This window comes from Alexandromys fortis, unplaced genomic scaffold, assembly GCF_014885135.2.
Source record: "Alexandromys fortis isolate MF-2015 unplaced genomic scaffold, M_Fortis_MF-2015_v1.1 scaffold_42, whole genome shotgun sequence".
In the NCBI taxonomy this organism is placed as follows: domain Eukaryota; kingdom Metazoa; phylum Chordata; class Mammalia; order Rodentia; family Cricetidae; genus Alexandromys; species Alexandromys fortis.
In genome coordinates, this window is record NW_026067934.1 from 9008132 (window position 1) to 9031488 (window position 23357).

The 23357-nt window shown below is 44.1% G+C and overlaps 1 protein-coding gene across 5 annotated transcripts in view; it reads right to left on the bottom strand.

Annotated features, from left to right (window-relative positions):
• Camkmt (calmodulin-lysine N-methyltransferase) overlaps positions 1-23357 on the bottom strand; it is a 378918-nt gene that overhangs the window by 187885 nt on the left and 167676 nt on the right. The window lies entirely within an intron of this gene.

Consider the following 23357-nt stretch of genomic DNA (forward strand, 5'->3'; position numbering starts at 1 on the left):
TCGTGCTCGCTCTCCTTCTGCTCCTGATTTGGACCTTGAGATTTCAGTCCGGTGCTCCAATGTGGGTCTCTGTCTCTGTCTCTTGTCTCCTTTCATCGCCTGATGAAGGTTAATATTCAGGAGGATGCCTATATGTTTTTCTTTGGGTTCACCTTCTTATTTAGCTTCTCTAAGAACCCGAATTATAGGCTCAATGTCCTTTATTTATGGCTAGAAACCAAATATGAGTGAGTACATCCCATGCTCCTCTTATGTACCAGTCTTTGTACAGTCACAAGTGCATCAGAATACTATGCTTGGCTTTTACAAATGCGTACTCGATACAAAATATTCAACAGCCAGGCGAGACAATTTTTAATCTTCAGCTGTCCTATAGCACCATTTAATCTTTGCAACAGGTTTAAAGGCCACACCTACACACTCACACCCACAAGTGCACACAAGCAAAACACGGCTTGTGGATGTTTGAGTGTAATTGGCCCCCATAATCTCATAGGGACTGTTACTATTAGGAGCTGTGGTTTTGTTGGTGTGGATATGGCCTTGCTGGAGGAAGTGTGCCACCGTGGGGGTGGGCTCTGAGGTTTCCCATGCTCAGGATACTGCTGAATGTGTCAGTCCTCTTCCTGTTGCCCGCAAGATGTAGCACTCTGAGCTGTCCCTGCAGCACCACATCTGCCTGCACGCCACCATGCTCCCTGCCATGCTGAGAAGGTACTGAACCTCTGAAATTTTCAGGGAGACCCCCTCAGTTAAATGTTTTCCCTATAAAAGTCAAGTGGTCATGATGTCTGTTCACAGCAATATAAACCCTAACTAAGACACAGATTGGTCACTTGACACAGCACGAATGTATGACAGCCAGAGCCAAAATGGTGTCACCAATTTCAGAGAACTCAGTCTTCTAAGTTATATTTAGGGCAAGAATGTTATTTCCTGGGCAATACCAAGAATAGATTGCTTATATGTCAGTAAGAAACACTTGTAAACGGTGTTTTGGGCTGTACTCAGAATAACTAGGGGGTTAAAATATAAACTTCCAGGCATGGGTCACATGCTAGCTCACTCAGGTCAAATCCCTTGGTGTGAGACCTTAACATCCGTTTCATTTATTGTCAAAGCTTCTCAGAGAAATTACTGATGCGGTCAGATTCTAGAAGACCTGCTTTAGAATGTGCCAATTCCTGGGGTCTGAAAAAGAGGCAGAAGACAAGTCCAAGCCATATAAAACTAGAGAGTTCCCACAGGGCCCTTTAGGGAGGGATTCAAGAGTCATCTTATGGGAACTTCTGTGTGTTAGAAGAGATGAAAACCAGTCAAATGCCTGGACTCTTGGCAAGTTGGTGGCAAAGCTGTGCAGACACACCCTCGTAGCCAGCTCGCTTCTTTCCAAGATAACACACAGCCTCAACACGGTCCTAGTCTCCTTTCCTGACACAGGAGCAAAACACTCTGACAAAAGCCGTGTAGGAGAGAAAGGGCTTGCTCTGGGTCACGGTTCGAGAATACAGTCCATCCTGGAGGAAAGGGAGAGAGAGCACTGAGAGCATGGGACCGCTGGTCACACAACCTCCACAATCAAGAGGCACAAAGGACGGACGCAGGCCACTTCCCACAGCCTAGGACCCCAGCCAGGGACTGGTGCCACACATAGCAGGCTGGTCTTTATGCTTCAACTAATGCAGTCAAGGTAATTTCTTCCAGGCATGCCCAGAAGCCCATTTTCCAAATGACTCCGGTATCTTTCAGGCTGACAATGAACACTTACTGCCACAAATATCTTCATGTGTTTTTAAAAGTCTTACTTCTCTAAGCATTCTTGTGTTTGCGCACATTCGTGTGGGCATGTGTATGTGCATGTGCGTGTCATGTGTGCGTGGAGGCCAGAGGTAGATGTTGGTGTCTTTTACCATTGCTCTCCACCGTACTTATTTAGATAGGGTTTCTCACTGAACCTGGAGCGGGCCGATTCAGCTAGGCAGGCTGGCCAGTGGGTCGCAGGAATCCTCCTGTCTCCTCTGCCCCAGTGATGGAATTACAAGTACGCTGGGAGGAGTGGATGAGGGGTGGGCTAGAGGGGAGGTGGGGGTGGTGGGAGTAGGGGTGGAAGGGAGAACTGTGGTTGGAATTTAAAATAAAGGCGGGGGGGGGAAGGGAGCTACATGATGAGGTTGGAAAGATGACTTAGTGGGTAAGAGTACTTCTTACTCCTCCAGAGAACCTGTGTCTGGTTCCCAGAACCTACATTGGGCAGTTCACAACCACCAGTTCCAGGGGATCTGACGCCTTCTCATACATGTGCTGTGGACACACACACACATACACACACACACACACACACACACACACACACGAATAAAAAGAGCTAAATCTTCAACAAAGACATTACATTATAGAATTAATAAACTTATACATCCCTTCAGGGTAGAATTATAGAAATCATCTCATATAATACCTTCATAGCCTGAAATAGTTTATACAATGTACTGTTTACTTTAAATACATATTTTATACATATCTATGGGAAGTATGTCCCCAAGTGTAGGAATGGATACCTCTTAAGAGCAGGATTATAGGATTATTTTTATTGACACATAATGACTGTACATATTTATAGAGTACAGGTGGATTTTTCAGACATGCATACATTGTGCAATAATCAAATCAGGGTAATTAGCATATCCATCACCTCATGCGGTTAACGTTTCTTTGTAGTGAGATTAAAAAAAACCTCTCTTCTGGTGATTTAGAACTATATAATACATTATTGTTAATTATAGTCACACTGCTGGGCAGTAAGACACCAAAGGGTTATTTTTATAAGAAAAAAATGTAATTCAATAGCAGTGGGGTTTAATTTAATTTTCCAGTTCTATTTTTTTCTTCTGTAAATTAGGAATAACACTAGTTGCAAAGCTTGTATTTAAATCAAATGATGCTCAAAAAAAAAAAGCTGTATATTTTACAATGTATTCCTCTTGTCCCTGTTACCAACATCTTACCATCAGTACTGGCCCAACCAGTACAGTACCGCTTGGTTCAGACTCTCGTACTTGGAGTTGGTGTGATGGCAATTACAGTATTTATAGCATGGGTTTGGATATAGATGAAATACCTGGCTTACTAGCTATGTGCCCTTGAGCAAATGACTCAGTCTTTCTGTACCTCAGTTTCCTCATGTCAAATAGAGAAAACAATACTAGCTGACAGCCACTGTGAGGTTAAATGAGCTAATATATTTGCAGAGATACACGGTACCCGCCGAATACCAAATGTGTGATGGCGGTTTCTAAGACGCTGGTTACTGTTACTGTCAACAGTTGTGCTACCATGGCAATATAAATTTGCATCACTAAGCAAATAGGTTAGAGAAGAAAGCAAACTAAAGACTGCAGAGTAGCAAACAAACAGAATTGGTCCATTGTGAAAACCATCAGACTCTAAAGCTGTGATGTAAAGCACGAAGCAGAAAGGGAACGAAGGGGACTTACCTTGTCACTACATTAGCTCAGCATGTTGGGGATATCTACCCAGGGGTACAGTAGGTGACAAGCTAGAAAGCCCTTGACAAAACACCCCAGGAAGCCTCCTACCCAGACTCCAAGCATCAGAGTGACCTTGCATATAGCAAACAATTTCCACCACGACCACCATGAGTCTCCAACCTTGGCCAGGGTTCACTCCCCTGCTTGTCCACTAGCTCTTGATTTACCAGATTTTCTTCACCAATTCACGCCCTCAGCCCCTCTCACAGATATGTCTACTTCCTTGTTTGTTTAACGGCATCAACTTTAGTTTCTCTGCCACAAATGTACAAAGAAACTCGAAGTTATAGTACACCATCAGGGTCTGAGCTGTCACACAGCATGGCTTTCTGCATGGAACTTAAGTTTGCAGATCACGAGAACCCCCGATGAGACATCTCACTGACCTCCTAAGAGGGAGGCATCTGGGAGAACCATGTTTAATAAAAAACGGCTCAAGCATGGTGGTGCACGCCTTTAATCCCAGCACTTGGGAGGCAGAGGCAGGTGGATCTCTGTGAGTTCGAGGTCAGCCTGGTCTATAGAGTGAGTTCCAGAACAGGCTCCAAAGCTACAGAGAAACCCTGTCTCAAAAATCCAAAAAACAACAACAACAAAAAAAAGGCTAAAAAATGGCTCAAATGAGATTACTGATAAATAGGAATGTTAGTGGAAAGATCTACACAGCCAACTTAGAAGAATTCTATTGGGCAAGGTAATCAGCTCATCCCAGAAGGGATCAAGCAAAAGTAAGTCAGACACTTATCTTCCACTTGACAGGGAGGAATAAGCAAGTTTTTATTTAAAATGTACTCATGCACACGAGTTTAATGCAAAGGATGAAGTACGGGTTAAGAAGGAAAAACAGGGCTGGAGCGATGGCTCAGTGGTTAAAGCATTTACCACACAACCCAAAAGACCAGAGCGTGGACCCACGTCCATAATGGCAGGCTGTGTAGCAGCCCATCTGTAATTTCAGCCTTGAACAGGGAAGATGCTCACCGCCCTCAGCAGGCTGGCTAGTGACTAGTTCTGCTCTGTTCTGGATTGATTCAGAGACCCTGCCTCAATGAGGAAGGTAGGCAGTAACTGAGGATGATTCTTGACATCAAACTCCAGTCTCCATGGGGACGCAGGCATGTGCACACACACACACACACACACACGAAAATGGAGGGAGAATAGAAAGTGCTAGTGGTCTTAGGAAGTGTGTGCTCTATGGCCTACTGGAGAATCGAGATATCTATTTTTCTTTCTTTCTCTTATACAGCTCAGGGTGGCTTAGATATTGCTATGTGAGAATGATACCTTGAATTCCTTTTCTTTTCTTTTTTTTATGGTTGGTTTTTTTAAATTTATATATTTATTAAAGATTTCTGTCTCTTCCCCACCGCCGCCTCCCATTTCCCTCCCTCTCCCCCAATCAAGTCCCCGTCCCTCGGCAGCCCAAAGAGCAATCAGGGTTCCCTGCCCTGTGGGAAGTCCAAGGACCACCCACCTCCATCCAGGTCTAGTAAGGTGAGCATCCAAACTGCCTAGGCTCCCACAAAGCCAATACGTGCAGTAGGATCAAAAACCCATTGCCATTGTTCTTGAGGTCTCAGTAGTCCTCATTGTCTGCTATGTTCAGCAAGACCGGTTTTATGCCGGGCTTTTTTCAGATCCAGGCCAGCTGGCCTTGGTGAGTTCCCGATAGAACATCCCCATTGTCTCAGTATGTTGAACTTCTTTTCTAAAAAATATTTTTCACATTTATTTTGTGTATTGAGGTGTGTGTGTGTGTGTGTTTGCATGTGTGCATGCACCTGTAGAGGTCAAAGGACAACTTTGCAGGAACTGGTCCTCTGCCTTTACCACAGGGGTTAGAGTTAGCTTAGATCCTTAAGCTTGGTTGCAAGTGGCTTTACCCACCGAGCCACCTCATTGGACCTGACATTGAACTTCTGATTCTTCTGCCTCTACCTTCTAAGTGCTGGGGATTTCAGGCACGTGTTACCACACCCAGTGGTACTGGGGCTTAACTCAGGGTTCTGTCTGTGTTAAGCAGGCACTCCACCCAAGTGAGCTATATGCTCAGTCCCAGAATGTTCCATTTCTAAATCTATACACAAAATTGACATTCTGGTGAGATGGAAGAGACTGGGGCTGCAAAGCTGGAAGGAGCACACAGAAGAATGTCAGAAAGGGCAGATTCCAGAACACTGAGCACTGCATAAAAGAAATAAAGCAATGCCTATCATCAGTAGGCTGTTTGGACAAGCAGACAACGATGCTGCAGAGAGTCTGTGATGTGATAACGGAGGATGGCAGGAAGAAGGCAGCTCTCATCAAGTCCTTTTCTGCTCTGCTTTAATTTTCTCTCAGGAAAGGTTAGAACAAGCATCAGAGAGGGCTCAAAGACCCATCCACGATATAAGATGATAAGAAAACAGCAAGAAGTCTCTTCAAGTGAATTCAAGTTTACAAGCTTAGACAAATTACACCCGAGGATGCTGAAAGAGCTTGAGAGCAATGGCGGAATCCATATCCATAACCTTGAGCCATCCAGAAGAGCAGGGCACTTGCCGAGAGAACGGAGGTGAGCATAGGCTTTGCTCGGACTTTATTTTTAAAAGGTAAAGTAGCCAGGTGTGTGGCTACCAGCGACGCATACGCAGGAGGATGACTTGAGACTGGGAACTGGAACTTAGGCTAAGGCAGTCAGTTAAACTCCAACTCAAGCAAAAATCTCACTAAAAGTAAATTAGATATAACTGTGTCCCCCCAAAGCTTCATTATTCCCCCTCCAGGTACTAATGCACAAAGATATATCAACTCGCTACATTTTTACACTAATTTATGTGTGTAGGCATACACTTGCATGTCACAGTGTGTGCAGGGAGGCCAGAGGGCAGTCTGTGTAAGCCAGCTGTTGTCTTCTGGTATGTGAGTTCCAGGGCTAGAACTCGGGGTGGTGGCGAGCACCTTTCCCCACTTATCAACGGTCAAATGCACTGCCACTTTCTTTTAAGACAGATCAAATAAGGATATCATTCGAAAAATATTTCCGATGATCGACTCATTTCAAAAAGGTATTTTGCTAAAGCTCAGGAAAACCCTTAAGGACAAGATCAGAGACAGCAGCCACGTTAGCAGGTAGCTGTCTCCTTGTCTTGGAAAATTTTCACACGTTCAAATTTCGCCCAATAGCCAAGTGGGTGGTGGTGGCGCACGCCTTTAATCCCAGCACTCGGGAGGCAGGGGCAAGGCAAATCTCTGTGAGTTCTACAAGAGCTAGTTCCAGGACAGCCAGGACTCTTATACAGAGAAACCCTGTCCCAAAAAAAAAAAACCAAACAAACAAACAAACAAATTTTAAAAAAGTTATCCAAAACTTGGAAAGGAACTTTAAAGGCAAACATCACATTTTCTCATGGTCAAAGCAAACAGGCTATTTGATAATCTGGATGAAACGCACAGGGTTTTGGCTGGCACAAAAATGAGTTTAAAACTAGCATTATTCAAACTCTGATGCAATTTAGCAGGCAAAATATAGAGCTTATTTCCTGTTGCTATGACAAAAGTCACTTAGAGGGGCAAGGGTTCATTTTAGGTCACAATTCCAAGTAGTTTCTGTCCCAGACAGCAAGGAAATCAAGATAGCAGGAACTTGAAGTATCAAGGCATATCCATGGTCAAAAGCAGAGGAAGAATGGGTTCATGTACGATGCTCATACTCCACTTGCTTGATCCCATTGTAGGGAATGTGCTGCCCACAGTGGGTGGGGCTTCAGGTCTCAATTACTATGACCAACATAATCCCCTACAGAATGCCCACAGGCCAGCCTAAGGCAGACAGGCTTCAGAGACTCTTCCCGGGTGTCTCAAGATCATGTCAAATTGACAATTAAAATGGACCATCAGATTAAAACCCTCATCAAACTGACACTAACATGCTGATTTTTAAATCATAACCTCCTACCCCATATCAACCAAATTCCATGTTTACCTCATAATATAAAATACAGTCTAACTTTTAAAAGTCTTCAAAGTTCCTAAAAATTCCAACAATTGATGGGTTCACTTTATGAGCTCTCTTAACTCCTACAAAATCAAAAACACGTTACATACTTCCAATATGTAACACAAGTAAACATCCTTATTCCAAAGCAGAAGAACAGGGACATAGCAGAGGAATGACCACACTAAAAGAAACCCAAATCCTGCAGCCATGTCCAGCATGTGGAACTTTAATGTAATCAGCTGGGCCCCAGAGGGCTTGGCCGGTACCCACTCCAGCTCTAGCAGCTGCGGCACTCAGAGCTTCTCACTTAGGCTTAGATCGTCTCCACTTCGGATCTGCCACTGTTCTTGCAGGTGTCCCACATCCTGGCATCTCCGATATTCTAGAGTTTCCATTGCAACTGAACTGTCCCCGTCACAGTTTCAGCAGTGACCTCCCACAGTCTCTTTGCAGGGACTCCACCGCGACCACACAACATCTGGTCTCAGTTTCTCTCCATGACTCCCATGATCTTGCACCTTCATCTTCAAAACTAATACCATTTGAACAACACTACCAAATTCCGGTGCCAGCTTGTGATGTAGCCCGGTCTCCTTGTACCACAGCTGCATCAGTTTCTCTGTGCTTCAGAAGAAGAGCCCTCTAGCGTAAGCTGTTTTCCTCTAAATCAATTTGGATCCTCACAAGACGGAGTCACCTCCAAGAGTAGAGTTTTGCTGTCAGGATACCTCTTCACGGTGCAGTGCCAGAGCTTTCTCTATAATGGAACTGATTTCTTTATTAGTTACAGTTGCTTCTTTGCACAAATACCATCCTGTCATGAAATTCACCAAATGAATCAGTCTACCCCTTTCAAACCAAACCCACCCAAGCTCTCAGGACACAGGTAGAATTCATGGGTAGTCTTAGCCAAAAGGTCACACAGTGCCCATCTTCTAGCTCCCGATGGAGTCCTTGTAACCCTCTGACACCTCATGAGTGTCAAAAATTAAATTAAATAATAAAAAATAATAAAAGGAAATGGAGATTTTAGAAAGTCACAGTATTATCACCAAATTCTCAAAGAACTCTCAAGAAAATAGGGAACATACTCTATACCTCAGAACAAAGGGCAGCTTTTACTCACACTTTAACATTTAACTGAATTACCTCAAAAAAAAAAAAAAAGCATTTCCTGTGGGTGAAGATGCTCACAGTGCTACCAGAGATGCAACCAGAGAGGTCCAGCCACTGCAAGGGGGCTAGGTCAAAAGAGTGTACATTCCAACATTACCGGTCCTGCTTCTGGGAACACATATGCCAATTAAAACCATGTCACCATTAGGCCACGCCTCTAAGCCAACAATGCTCAAGTTGATGGCTTTAGTGCCTCTAAATCTTTGAAGACTCATCTGTGGTAGATAGGGAGAATTAATTAATGAATCTCTCTGAACCCTGTCTATTGAAGTGGGACATCTGCCTTAGCAAGCATCCTTTGAGGCTAGCAGAAGATAAAAGCGCTCGCTGTACCCTCCCATATATGTAAATTGGCCCATCCCAAGATCTAAACTTAGCAAGCACCAAGGAAGCAGTGATCGTGCAACGGAGCTCTTTAAAGAGCTGACAGAAGTACTGCGTTGATCACCCCAAGGGAAATGCATTACCTAAGTTTTCCTTTAATGCTCGCCGACATTTCTAATTGACTGACATGTGGGGTGGCAAGGGGGAGCAACCTAAATTAATAGAGAGCTTCCGTCTCTATATCATTTTTCTCCAGCAACGGCTAATCTAATTCTTAAAGTTCTTCCTCTGTCTATCTCTTATATCCTAAAAATAGCACCATGAAGTGGAAGAATCTAGAAAACTGTTCGAAGTGCTGTTGAGAAGGTATCTGTCTAACATGAGCCCAGGTTGGTAACAAGCAAACAGATGATGACTCCGATTTTTGGTACTGCAGGAGACTAGCGCTGGGTCGATATGCAGGGGACGCCTAGTGCTGGGCACGGCACTTCTTCACCCCAAAAGGAAGACAATAATACCACCATTTAATTTTTTAGAAGCCTTTCCTGTCACTCTTCTCCTAAAAGAGATCACCACTGTTGTTATTAGCTCTCTGTAACATATGGAAAGAAGAGGAGGGAGGGAAGAGAGAGAAGGAAGGAAAGAAAGAGGAGGAAAGATAAAAAGGTAGTTGATTTCCACAATATATTCTTACAGTTCAGGAAGGAGAAAGGAAGAGAGGGAGGGATGGAGGGAAGGAGGGAGGGAGAGAGAAAGGAAGGGAGGCAGGAAGGAAGGAAAGAAGAGAAAAAAGAGAGGTATAAACTGCAGGCAACGCTCCCAGTGCCTACCTTTCGATGCTAGCCTCCCATAGACCTGAGGACAAGACTAAAATTGTGCCAGAAAGAGAACAAATTATATATTAGGACTCTCATTTATTCTAGGCCTTTCTGTGGCTTGCAAAAGAGACTCTTGTCATTTCTGAGTGGATCTTCATCTACATTTACCGGTTAACAATCAGTGAAGAGAGCTGAGGGTAAACACGGAAGGAAGAGTCAAAACTTTCAAGCTGTTACACTCACTGTGAAAAGGGACATTTCTGTAGGATTCCTCACTGAAAACCTCAGCCCCTCCCAATCTACAGGTGTTTTCTGAGGACCTTTCCCAACAAAGATGCCACCAAGGACACAGGCAGGTACCACCCTTGGCCCCTCCCTCTCACTCCCTTCAGCTTCCACCAAACCAGCCGCCACTCCTCATTCGGCTGGAAGCCTCTCTGGGCAAAATCAATGACCTCATTGTTGCTAAATTCAATGGACACTTTCTGTCCTCATCACACCCAGCGGCTCTGCAGGATTTGACATGGTTGACCACTCTTATGCTCTTGAAAGTTTTTCCTCCCTCAGTTTCTATGACAACACCTTCTGGTTTTCCTCCTCCCTGGGCACTGCTTTTCAGTCTATTGGTTATAGCTGTCCTCGCCCCCGCCCCCGCCCCCACTACTAGGCACCTTACAATTTCCTGATCACTAGGAATCCACCCTAATGTCTATTTCTTTCACTATTCCTTCCTCTTAGGGTCTTATCTACTTTCTCAGCTTTCCTTTGCTTTCAGCAGGAGAGAATCAAATGCGGCCGAGAACTCTTGTCCTCACGACTGAGGGCTTCCCAGAGCCTAGGAAGGCAGCTGGATTACCTCACACTCAAAATATCCAAAGCCAACCTCCCCTTTTGCCACCTCCGTCCTAATTTTTTGTTTGTTTTTGTTTTGTTTGTTTTTCAAGACAGGGTTTCTCAGTAGCTTTGGAGCCTGTCCCGGAACTTGCTATTATGGACCAGGCTGGCCTCGAACACACAGAGATCCTCTGCCTCTACCTCCTGAGAGCTGGGATTAAAGGCGAGTGTAACCACCACCCAGCGGGTCCTGATTTTTTAAGCTTCCTTTCCTCATGGTCTGTGAAAGAACCAGAGATCCACAAATCACACCCGATTTCTGTTAGTCCCTTAGCCTGTACCAAACCCCAGCAACTCTAATCGGGAACAGCCTCCTAATTCAGTGGTTCTCAACCTGTGGGTCACGACCCAGTTGGCTCAACCGATTCTTCAGCAAGGGTTGCCAAAGACCATCTGCATATCAAATGTTTACAGTATGGTTCATAACAGTAGCACAATTAGAGTTATGAAGTAACAACAAAAATTATTTTATAGTTGGGGTCACCACAACATTCGGAACTGTATTAAAGGGTTGCAGTGTTAGGAAGGTTGAGATCCACTGCTCTAATAAACTTCCTTCTTCTTTAGTCCTACTGTGCATACCTCCATCTTTTTTTTTTTAATCTGAACCACACCAACAGCCTCTCACTTACCTTCCTACCCATCTCCCCAATATCAATGCCAAAATAAAGAGTCTTTCCCATTCTTTTCTGTATCTCCAAGGTCCTTCTGTATCTGCCTCCTCTCTTTGGGACCATCCTACCTTCCTTCCTCCCACCTCTAACTGCTGCTGTTCGTTCATCTGGCTGACACTCACCCCTCCACTCTGTTTTAATGCCCATATTTAACAGACCTCAAGGCAGCATTTACTTGTGTTTACTTATTACTATTCTAAGGGCTCTATAGATATTAACTCATTGATTCACATAACAACCTACCAGGTAGGGCTGGAGAGATGGCTCAGTGGTTAAGAGCATTGCCTGCTCTTCCAAAGGTCCTGAGTTCAATTCCCAGCAACCACATGGTGGCTCACAACCNGGTAGGGCTGGAGAGATGGCTCAGTGGTTAAGAGCATTGCCTGCTCTTCCAAAGGTCCTGAGTTCAATTCCCAGCAACCACATGGTGGCTCACAACCATCTGTAAAGAGGTCTGGTGCCCTCTTCTAGCTGCAGACATACACACAGACAGAATATTGTATACATAATAAATAAATAAATAAATAAATAAATAAATAAATAAATTAAAAAAAGAAAACAACCTACCAGGTAGGTATTATTTCCTTTACTTTGTAGGTTGAAAAAAAAAGTGAACCGCCAAAAAAAAATCATACGACTTGTCCAAGGCCATACAGCAGAGAAGCAAGGCACAAAGACTGGACAGGAACTTAGGTGATGTGGTCCAGAGGAATCAGACGTTTGCATGTATCCAATGCACACTTCTAGCCTAACCCTGGATGGGTGGATTTTCTTATATTCTCCCCATCTTCCCCATGAAACTCCCAGCTCCTTGAAGGCAGAAAATGTATTTTATTAAAGGCCCAATACTTACTCCAGTCACGGCTCCTGAGAAAATGAACATTACAGAAGGAATTAATGAGGCAACAAAAAAGGTCAAGAGGAACAACAGTTCTAAAATTGTGCTATTGGAAGAAATAAACAAGCATTCAATCCCTGAGAGTCTCTATAATTACTCGCAAACAACTTAATATTAACGGTGGGTGCTTTAAAAAGAATGGGCTTTCAGAGCCAGAATACTCAATCAAACGCCAAAGGTAACCTATATGCACCTAAATCAAGGAGCTTCAAGAAAGGGGCATGCTAAAGTTTAATCTCATTAATACACGCCCTTGGCAAATTGTTCTTCATATTTCAGTAGAAAACACAGCTAGCAATTCTGCTTTAGCCATGATAATAACTGTAACGTTTAGTAGGACAAATGAAGGGGTCTGACTGCCAGGTAGCAGCATGGACACTGGGAGGTCACAGAGAGGAACCTTCGCGCTCAAAGCGCATGTCTAAAGGGGGTGGCACATCATATCTCCTCTGAACAAAGGGACGTGAGTTCTTTTCAGTGGAAAGAACCACACATCACAGAAGCTAAGACTTCCCTTTCCTTAGCTCTCTTTATGGGTAGTGCGGAGGTCTGAATGAGAATGGCCCCCACAGGCTCCCACATGTGAAAGTCTGTGTCCTGGTTGGTGGAACTGCTGGGGAAGGATTAGGAAGTGTGCCACTGGGGGGCGGGCTTTGAGGTCCCAAAGCCCACCCTATTCCGTTAGCTCTCTCTCTGCCTCACGACTGTCTCACGTGTAAACTTAGCCACTGCTCCAGGGCCACGCCCGCCTGTCGACTGCCATGCTCCCTGCCATGATGATAATGACTAGCCCTCTGAAACTGCAGGCAAGCCCCAGTTAAATGCTTTCTTTCACGAGTTGCCTTGTTTACAGTGTCCCTTCACAGCAATAGGAAAGTAACGAAGACAGGGGTTGTCCCCAAGCCACAGCATATGAAATGAAGATTATCTCCATCCTATCTGCACACGTGGTCTTCTGGATACATTGTCAACAGACTGCCTGCTGTATATATAATATCACACCTGACGATGGCAGCTATTTCAGCAGTGTGCGCTACTGGCTAGAGACATCACAGATTTGTCCCCAGAAGTCTTGGATGTGCCATGACACTCAATTGGTAGCATCTGTCTGGTATTCCATTTCTAGGTCAAGGGAACACTCATACTTTTTGAACTTGGTGGTGAAGCTATCACTTCCTCTTGTGCACATGAATGCACTGGCTAACAAATGTGTGTCAAAAAGACTCAGTGAACTTTAATGAATCCCCAAGAGAGCTTTAGTATGTAGGCAAATGTCTAGAAATTTCTGCCCTATCAGCTACAGTAAAAATTAAAAACCTACTCATAAAAATCCAGGGCCAGCTGTACCTGAAAAAGCCATGCTCTAAGGCTGTTGTACTAGCACAGTTATTAATCGGTCCCTCGTTTTCTTTACAATTCTCCTATTCCTCTCCTTCAAAACGTTTGTCACTTAATTCTAAAATCATTGCTTATTCATCTGATGACTGTCAGGAAAAATATTCTCCCTAATAACACAACACACACACACACACACACACACACACACACACACACACACACACACACATCCCTATACAGCTAAATAATAAAAGACAAATAGCTCAGAGGTAAAAGATTTGCATTGTAGTCATGCAAACCATTTTCATATGTCAGCTCTAACATCACCTACTGGGCAAACTAAGACAAGTTATTTAACCTTCTGTGCCTCAATTTCCTCCTCTGTAAAACCTGAGTAATGTTAGGGGGACCCGTTGTAAAAATTAAATGTGGCGGTGTATATAAATCATCTGGTATGGTTCCTGAAACATGAAAGGTTGTCACTAATTAGAAAAACTGAGACTGAGGAGTTGTTTCAGACGCCAGATTCTGAGCACTGCTAGAGCGTCCCCCACTTTCTAGTCCCGTGGGTTCCACAGGGACTCAACTAGACCCAGATCAAAACTATTCAAGGAAAAAAAAACTGCACCTGTACTCAACACATGCACATTTTCCCTTGTCACTGTCCCCTAAACAACACAGTCAGCAGCTATTCACAGAGCACTTAGACACACTGTGTTAGGTCTCGTGAGCAACCCTCAGATAATTTGAAATATCCAGGAAGAGCCAGGCGTGGTGGCACATACCTCAAATCTCAGCACTTGGGAGGTAGAGGCAAGTGGATGAAGACCATCCATGGAGAACTGGGGGTGTAGCTCAGCTGACAAAGTGCTTGCCTAGCATAGCATGCACACGGTCCTCGGCTCCATCCTCAGCACCGTGTAAAACTGAGAGTGATGGTGCACACCTGACACCTGACATCCCAGAGTCTGGTAAACATAAGAAAGAGGATCAGGAGTTCAAGATCATCTATGGTTACATAGAAAGTTGGAGGCCAGCCTGGGCTACACGAGTGCCTGTCTCAAAGAAACAACAACAAAAAGCATATAGAAAGATGTGCGTAAGTTATAAATAATTATCATGCAATTATGTATAAGAGACTGGAACACCTGTAGATTTTGGTATGTCTATAGGTCCTAGAACCAATTCCGCACAGTTACCAAACAAACTCTGTTTGTGTGAAAGGAAAAACTCCTGAATTTTGGAGTTGTTATGAACAGTAAATGCTTTCAAGTAGAAATTTCTAGTGGGGGAAGAAAATCAAACCCTAAATAGGAAAATGATTTGGATCAATTTACATGGTTTATTTACAACGCAGTCAGAGTAAAAGGGGATTTTTTCCTTCTCTTGTGAATTTTATTGACAAGACCCAGAAGTAGCAATGACTCTAAACAAAATATCATCACTTCCCACTATGAATTTATCTCCAAACACTGTGTTGGGAGCCCACAATCACACTTAGCCCTGAGGAAACAAAGCTGGTTCTTAAACATTAGGGAAAGTTCTTCCTGGGTACATTGTGCAGAGGTGGGTCATCTTAGGCCTCAGTTTTCTCTAGTGTAAAATGAAATACAATGTGATTCCCAGGGCTGGTGTAAAGATTCAATGAAGGAATGCGCATAAAAACCCTCAGCCAGAGCCTCACTGGGACGCCCCAAAGCTACTGGACTGATAATGATCTCTATTCTTCCATGTAAATTCGTGTATAGTGACATGCATTTTCCACTAATCTTTCCATTGCTCTCCTTTTAAAGAGCATTCTTTGGTTTCGAGCCCAGCCAGGATATTCTGAAGAAAGCATGGTCTCCATGCTAATGGACTGGCTGGGTTCCAGAACCTTTTTGTTGGAAACTCTCTCTCGCAACTGAATGCTAAAAACAGATCTCAGGTGACCCTGATAAAACTACCCAAGAAGGCAAATTTGACATCTGTCTTTCTTATGCATGAAGCTCCGGAATGCTTCAAGGCCCACTGGTAATGCCCAACAGAACACAAAGGGCAACACCCACAGTTCCCTCCAGGACTCCCAACCTTCCCAATACTATGCACAAGCCGTCTGCTGAGAATCATCTGGACAATGAGAATTTAAGTTCTTCAGGTTCAGGTTTCTGGAGTAAATTTGTGAATTTGGTGAATGTGATCTACAAGGCATACCCACCCATTGCGTGGAAACTGGCTAAGCCCTGCTTCCAGGCCTTCGTCTCAGCCATGCAAGAGAGAGAATATAGCTCTAAAAATGTGAGTTTCTGATACAATTAAATAAGATTACATAATCTTGTGGTTAGACTATTGCCACCTGGAATTGTGTAAGTAAATAAAATGGGTGTGGAATTTCTTAACTAAACTATAAAAAATGTTTTATAAGCTGTTGGTTCTCAGGTCTTTGAAGTTGTCATATATAGAGTGTAGGACTCTAGGTAGACAGACATCTGAGGATGGAGAAGTTAAAACTTTTGCCTCTAGCCACGCCCTTGGCTGCCTCTGTTAGTGTGCAGAGAGGATACACAGAAGACCTACATTTCCTCTGATAACTTCTAATAGTCCTCATTTTAATCGAGGCTGGGTGTCCCTCAATCAAGGCAAAACCTCATTCGCTTAATCAAAAATTACACAAAAACTGGAAAAGAGGAAACAATAAAATTTGATTCACCCAGATAATCATACACCCTCAAGAATTCCTTAGGTTCAAAAGCATTGGGTGGATTAGCGACAGACATTGGTATAAGATATAAGATATAGATATAAGTCTTTGTTTATATCTAACAGAATAAACAATGAGTCTATAAATTCCCAAGGTCAGTGTCTCCCCAAGAACTTAGTATTAGCTTTATGGGAGACATCTCATAATGAACTCATCACCTCACTTTACATGTAAACTTTACATAAGTAGCTTTACAAGGTTCTTGGTGCTGGTACTGGAGCCAGGTGTTTCTGTGACTATGATCCCTGACTGTCCCACCCACCCTCATCCTTTTCTTCCTTCCCCTACCAGCCTTCCTCCTCTTTCCTGCCCACTGTCTAAAGTCACTTCTAATTCCGATCACAATGAACCACTTGTATTTTATAAGTTCTAAAGATAATGAGAGCATTGTGATAAGTGGCAGAGAATAGAATAAACTTGTTTTGCATAAACATCATGACTTTTAACATGATGGAACAGGCCTGAGATTAAAAATAGAAGCCAGAGTCCAAGCATTGTCTGTATTAATCACTGTCTAGAGCAAAAAGAAGGTTCTCTAGTGAGGGAAATGTCAGGTCTGAAGAGGACTCTTGAAGTTTGTTCTCCTCTACCAAATGTTTCTCTTGTCACTGCTTGGCAGAAGGGACGAATAGCTACCTGTGGTGCCTATCAGCATACCAAAGATCATACTGGTCCCCAGGCTCCTTCAGTATCACCTGTATATTACACACTTCAGAATCAATGCTAGCATCCCAGCTCTTCTCGCTCCTTTCCTACCTTAAACTCCAACCAACTTCCAGGCTTCCTTCCCCTAGCCACTCACTCTCCTTATAACCCTGCTGTTTTCTAGCATGTTTGTGCTCTCTCTGTGTTCCATCCCCCCCCACCGCACCCCACTCTGCTTCTCTCATGGCCATGTCCAGTCTACTTTTTCTCTCTCTGTTCTAGACTCTTCCGTATGCCTCTAGCTGTTCTCTCTTTCCTATCTACAATAAAAACCCTTCCCCTTAATCATAATAAGGAGTGGTCATGTCAGTTTATACAGAATGAAACGTGCACTAATCTAGGGGTTTGAAGATAGGAATTTAAGGACCAGTTTAATATGATGTCTATTTAGCAGAATATGGTATTATGTTCTCCCCCTCAGGCCTATAACACAGTTAGTTCCAGGGTTTTGGATCAGGTAACAGTACCAGGCATGAGTTCTGCCATGTAAACTAGTTTAAAATCCAATTTTTTTAAAAAAAAATCTGTTGGTTACTCCCTTAACATCTGCACCACTATTGCACCAGTGATTATATCTTGCTAGTCCAGTCATTATTGTAGTTTTCAGAGTTCACAACTAGATAAGATTACTGAATACTTTTCTGACTCAGTAGCATGTATAGCGTATCCTAGTCTAGTGAAAGCTAGCCAGTGGAGATAAAAGTTCTAGGCCAGCAACACTTAGATTTCTCCATGTCCTGTGATTCAAATATATAGCACCCGCAGTTAATAGTGTCTTATCATCAAGTTCTGGAGAGAAATCAAGAGTAATGGTAATAGCCTGTAATGTTTGTGGAGGGTCTGTAGAACTCTACTTATCAACATCTCAAAAAAAAAGTAACCCATAGCCAGCACTGGGCTTTTAATTTAATAGCATTGTGCACTGTGCGTAAGCATGCGCGCATGTGCACACACACACACACACACACACACACAGAGGATAATTTCAACTGGTCAATGTGCAGAGAATAAAACACTTGGGAGTACTCAGCACTAAACGTGCTCTCTCTCTCCACCTCCTCTCACCAAGGTTCAAGGACCATCATGGGAAAAGCGGCAGAAAGATTATAAGAGACAGAGGCAGTGGGTGCCAGCCGTGACACAGTATTTGCAGGACATGACAGAGCTGTAGCTCACATCAGCTCACAGTGGTTGAGAACAAGCGAAAGTCCTGTGTAAGATCAAGCCATACAAATTCCAGCATGAATGAGGAGGGGGCTCCTGAGTCCCACTCCTAGTTGAGAAGCTTTTGGCAATTGATGGTTTTTGTGGAGAGCAGGTTTTCACTCAGGGATGTGGCCCCTGGTAGGAGAAATAATTTCAAATCACACTCAGTACAAGAGAAAGAGGGAGGAAGAGAGCGAGCACATAAAGTTAGGAGGGGAAAGATCTATATGTCCTTCAGAGGTTGGAGAAGGTGGCAGGACAGGAAAAACTGAGCCTTCCTGCTGTGAGAGAAAGGCTCTTCTCTTTCCCTGGGGTAAATTATGTTCATCACTCAATGTACATTATCAGACTGTTAGGGTTAATAAGCCATAATCATAGCACCTTGGGGAAGAATCCCCCAGGACGGGGGACTTGGATGCTTGAGTAATTAGTTAGTTACCAAAGAGAATCCAAAGAAGTAAGCAGATCTGTTTAAGTAGAGAAAAAGCCACTTCCATCTGAAGATGGCAATCATGTCTCACACAAATGAACTGAAAATAATTTCCTGTAATAGGGAGAAAACCCTAGAGGATCCAGAGGAGGACCTAAAAGTGAAAACAGAAAAGGAGACCATAGTGGGTCTTTTTTTGCTTGCTTGCTTTCTCTAATAAGGTAAGGAACAGGCATGACACAAATGGGAGATATGAACTGTGTCTGTTGACAGATAACAGATGACCACAATCTCATCAGCATAAACGAATGCCCACTTATAAGTTCACACTTCAGGAAGTCCAAAGTCCGGCCTGGCTAGGGCCCCATTCATGGAGTCATACGGCCGGTACTGAGATGGTAACCAATCTGAGTTTCATCTGGAAACTGCGGAGACAAACCTACAACCTACTCCCACGAGCACTCTTGCTGTCCGAATCCAGCTCCTTGCAGTTGTAGGATAGGCCTGCATTGCCTTGCAGTCATTCAGGGGTCACCTCCTCAGCTTGCCATGAGGCTCCCTTTATCTTTAGAACAACAGGCCCTTCACCTGTTTCTAAGCTCTGATACCTTCCATGTCTGATCTCTTACCAGGTTTAAGGAGTTCACAGTGTTAGGTCAGGTCCACCAGGGTCATTTCTATCTCAGGCCAACTGATGTGAACCCTTAGCTGTATCTGAAAAATCCTTCCACAGAACATAGGTAGCATCTGGCTGAAAACCAGGGAGAAATATGTATTCAGAAGTCTGGGCCGCCATCTTGGATTTCTATCTCCCATGTGGAGAACCTGTAACCAGGGTTTGTGGTCTCATACATAGCCATGGCTTGTTACCTCAGAAGCACAGGTGCAAAGAACCAAAGCACTTAGTGAGAAACCGGTCTTGGGCAAAGGTAGAATTCTGAAGCTCTAAATTCATAGGGAAAGGAAAGAGGGGGAAATATCTTGTCTTCCACTCTATCATACTCAAGAAACCAAGAGGGAGTTAATTGTCCCTATAAACCATGCCAATTTACAGAAAGCATATAGTAAAGATGTCCCTCTTAGTCTCAGGAATTTGAATACTTGGTCCCCAGTTTATGGCACTATTTGGGGAGGCTAAGGAGGTCTGGCCTTGTTGGAGGAGGTATATCGCTGGAGACAAGCTTTGGGAATGAGAGGACTCACACAGTTTGAGTTCATTCTCTCTGTTCTGTGTTTCTGGTTGAAGACATGAGTCTTTCACTTCCGGTTCCTGTTGCCAAACCTCCATCCTCCCAGGCTCTAATGATCTGGAACTAGTAAGTTCAAATAAACTCCTTCTTCCTTAAATTTCTTTGGTCATGGTGTTTTATCACAGCAATAGAAAAGTACCCATTACAGACGTTAAGTAGGTAACTGTTGAATAAAGGGATTTGCTAAGTAAATATTAGTTAAGTAAAAGAACTAAGGCAAACATTAATAAGTGTTAGAATCGCAAATCTCTGATCAGTATATCCTATGTGATTGTCTTCCTTCTGCTTTCCTAAACATTCAGGAAAATATTCTCCTCGAAGGCTTCTCTGATAGAGGCTGTTTCCCATCACGACACACAGTTCCCATCAGTGTTTCAGGGATCAGGATTCAGCCTGGAGCGGGGATGGCACCACAGAATATGAAGGGCGGCTGCGGGAATGATCACCTTCTGCCTGAACTTCAGCTCTGAATCTCCTTCCCTCCTGCATTATAATCAACCGCGGTGAGGCCCTCGAAGATAAGGAGAGAGAGAGACATCATATCATGTGAGCATCACCCACGCGCCAGATCTGACATCAAAGCTCTTATTTAATTCTCATAATAAGCCTAGGAAATGAGGATTATGTCAAAGGAGATCACTTTAGTACAAGGATGGGATTTGACCCTGGATATTTCTGATTGTGAACCCTAGACTCTAAATGAATCACATTCCATCTATTGCTAATTGTTAACCTGTAATGATTTCACTCACAGCCTTTAATCTTTCGTGTGCTGTTTCTTAACAGGCTCTGTTTGAATCCTGAGTTTACAGCTTCCCCAGTCCCTGCTAGGACCCTGTGACTCCAGCCACCAGCTCAGACAGTTCTATTCTTACTGTTGTCAACTGAATTTCCATCCATAGAATAAAGACCCAGTGAGACTATGGATGGTGTTCTTGGGAGGCTTCTGTATCTGCATGATGCCCTCTGGATAACCTGGGCTCGGGCCTCTCCTGTCCAGTTATTGCCCTCCCTACCCCAGACTCATCAGTGCCAGTAGGCCAATCGGGAATTCATCCTCACTTCTCCTTGGGTGTTTACAACCCATTGTCTAAAGGCGGAAAATCCATAAAGAAGACAACTCTGCTGAGGGAGAAATAACACCAACACAAGTCATGTGTCACTTTGTCATAGGGTCTGTCTTCAACGCGCACTACACTATACGGACATTAGGGAAAATTAAGTGCGGAAAAACATTACAACAGCCCAGGGACACTTCTACCTAAATTTTGTGATTACATTTTAAGTGCTCTCTGTCACAGATATCATAAACTGATTAAATCATTTCGTGCCTGACCCCTACTGACTATGCTAAGTGAAGAGAGAGGGCTATTAATAACTCCCCGTTTCTGACAGCTGCCCAGGGGCAATGCAGCCTTTTGCAGCGGTGGAAGGACTCCCCAGCTCACTTACTGAATGCTGAATATTGATTCCTATTATGAGTGTTGTCAAACACAGAGAGCAGTGCTTGCAGATCCGGAGTGGCGGGTCGTCAGGAATAGCATTAGCGAATGTCAGGTCAGGAATCAGAGGCCTGCTGGACTCTTTAGGGATAAGATTTATCGATTCTATAAAGTGCGAAAGGGATCAAGCACGAGCGAAGATGGAAATGGTCATGGCAGAATGAGGCTGAGCCTGCCCTGGTGTGGACCTCTGGAGAGATGCCTCACAAGGGTGACCACTGAAGGAAACGCTAAACAAGGGGAAGCCCAGGACAAGGACAGTGGCAGCTTTGGGCCGGGTGGTGGTCAGACAGGTGAGTGGATGCACGTGTGTGCTGGTGGCCTACAGCTTCTCACAAAACCTAGTGCAGGGCGTGGCCAGTGCTGACCACTGTCACAGACGAAGATGACCTCAGACAAGATGCAATTGGTCATCTTACTGACACCTTCCACCGGAAGGATATCTTGCTTCTGGATTTTCGTTATTTGAATTAATTTTAGAATCAAATACAATCACTCCATTCTTATTACCTGAAAGGCATCCATTAAAAGTGTGCCTTCATAAGCTGCTCTTCCTCCGCCACCTTCACTTTGATCCAGTTAACAAAAGATGGCGCTAGTCTAGGAGTGGGACTCTGGGTTCCTTCCAGGCCCCTGTGATCCTTAGACAAGTCACAGCCTCCCTAGCCTATGTTTGTACAGTAGCCCAGCAGACATGTTTCACATGGAGGATCCATAAGAGGAGACAAGTTCAAAGAGGCGTATTATTTATCATGACTCATTTTGATGGCTGTAATATCTAATAAAGCTCGGTCTAGCCACTGACTTTTTAATTTGACTGAAGAAGAGATGAAAAACACTTCGAGGATGTACAAACTGGACCCCGCTTGTAGAAATCGGTGGTGTTTGCAAAGCTCCCCAGTACCTGGTTCCGCACTGCTGGGGATGTTTTGGGACAACGCCCCCCCCCCATGAAAGCAGCAGCGGCAGTTCCTCCCCTCTTCCTGTCTCCAGAGCTGGCCACGATGCCTTCTATAATTCTGCCATACTGTGATGGAACCTTGCCTACTCCACAAGGGAAAGCCAGCAGCCACCAAGACCTAATTCTGTTTGCTGTGTGCGCCTGGGTAACTGTAAGCTGCTTGTTATCCAACCCTTGAGGTTTCACTCTATGCCCCCTGCAGCCTGTCCCCCTTGATTGCCTTCCCTTCACAAGGCGACTCGCAGAAAATGAAACAAAACTATCCTTTAAAACAAACACAAAACCACAGGTCTTATTACATAGTTCAGGCAGGTTTAGAACTTCCTATATAGGCCAGGCATTTCTGGTACTCACAGAGATCTCCCTGCCTCTGCCTCTCAAGACGTGAGCCACCGCACCCAGCACACAACTATCCTTTTAAAAGTCATGCATAGCCTGGCCAATCTCGAATGGCTTCAGATCCTCTTACCCTTGAAATAAAAATGTTAAAGGAAATACGCTTTTCCCCCCTTTCTTCAACCTTCCTCACGTCTCCCTTTGTGGAGCAGGGAACTGGTACTAGGATCTTGCAGCATGCCCATCAAAGGGTCTCTGCAGCCTTGCTCTAAGTGGGCTGATGAGAGAAAATGAACAGGTGCTACAGGTTACTCAGCTGTTCTAAAATTAAAGATTGATATTTTTCCTCTGGTTCTATTAGCAGACCTTTAGGGACACGTTAGCACTGGATAATGGTTGCGGCAGTTGAAGCCTCATGCTGGGATTTTTAACAGCAAGCCTGGCGGCGGCAGCAAACAATGGCATCTGCCCGTAGCCGGTAACCTAATAAGGAAGCAGCGGCAGCCTGAGGCAGTTTGACTAAACAGCAAGAGAAATCTGACTTCCAATGTACTGACTCCACTTTACAGACAATGGCC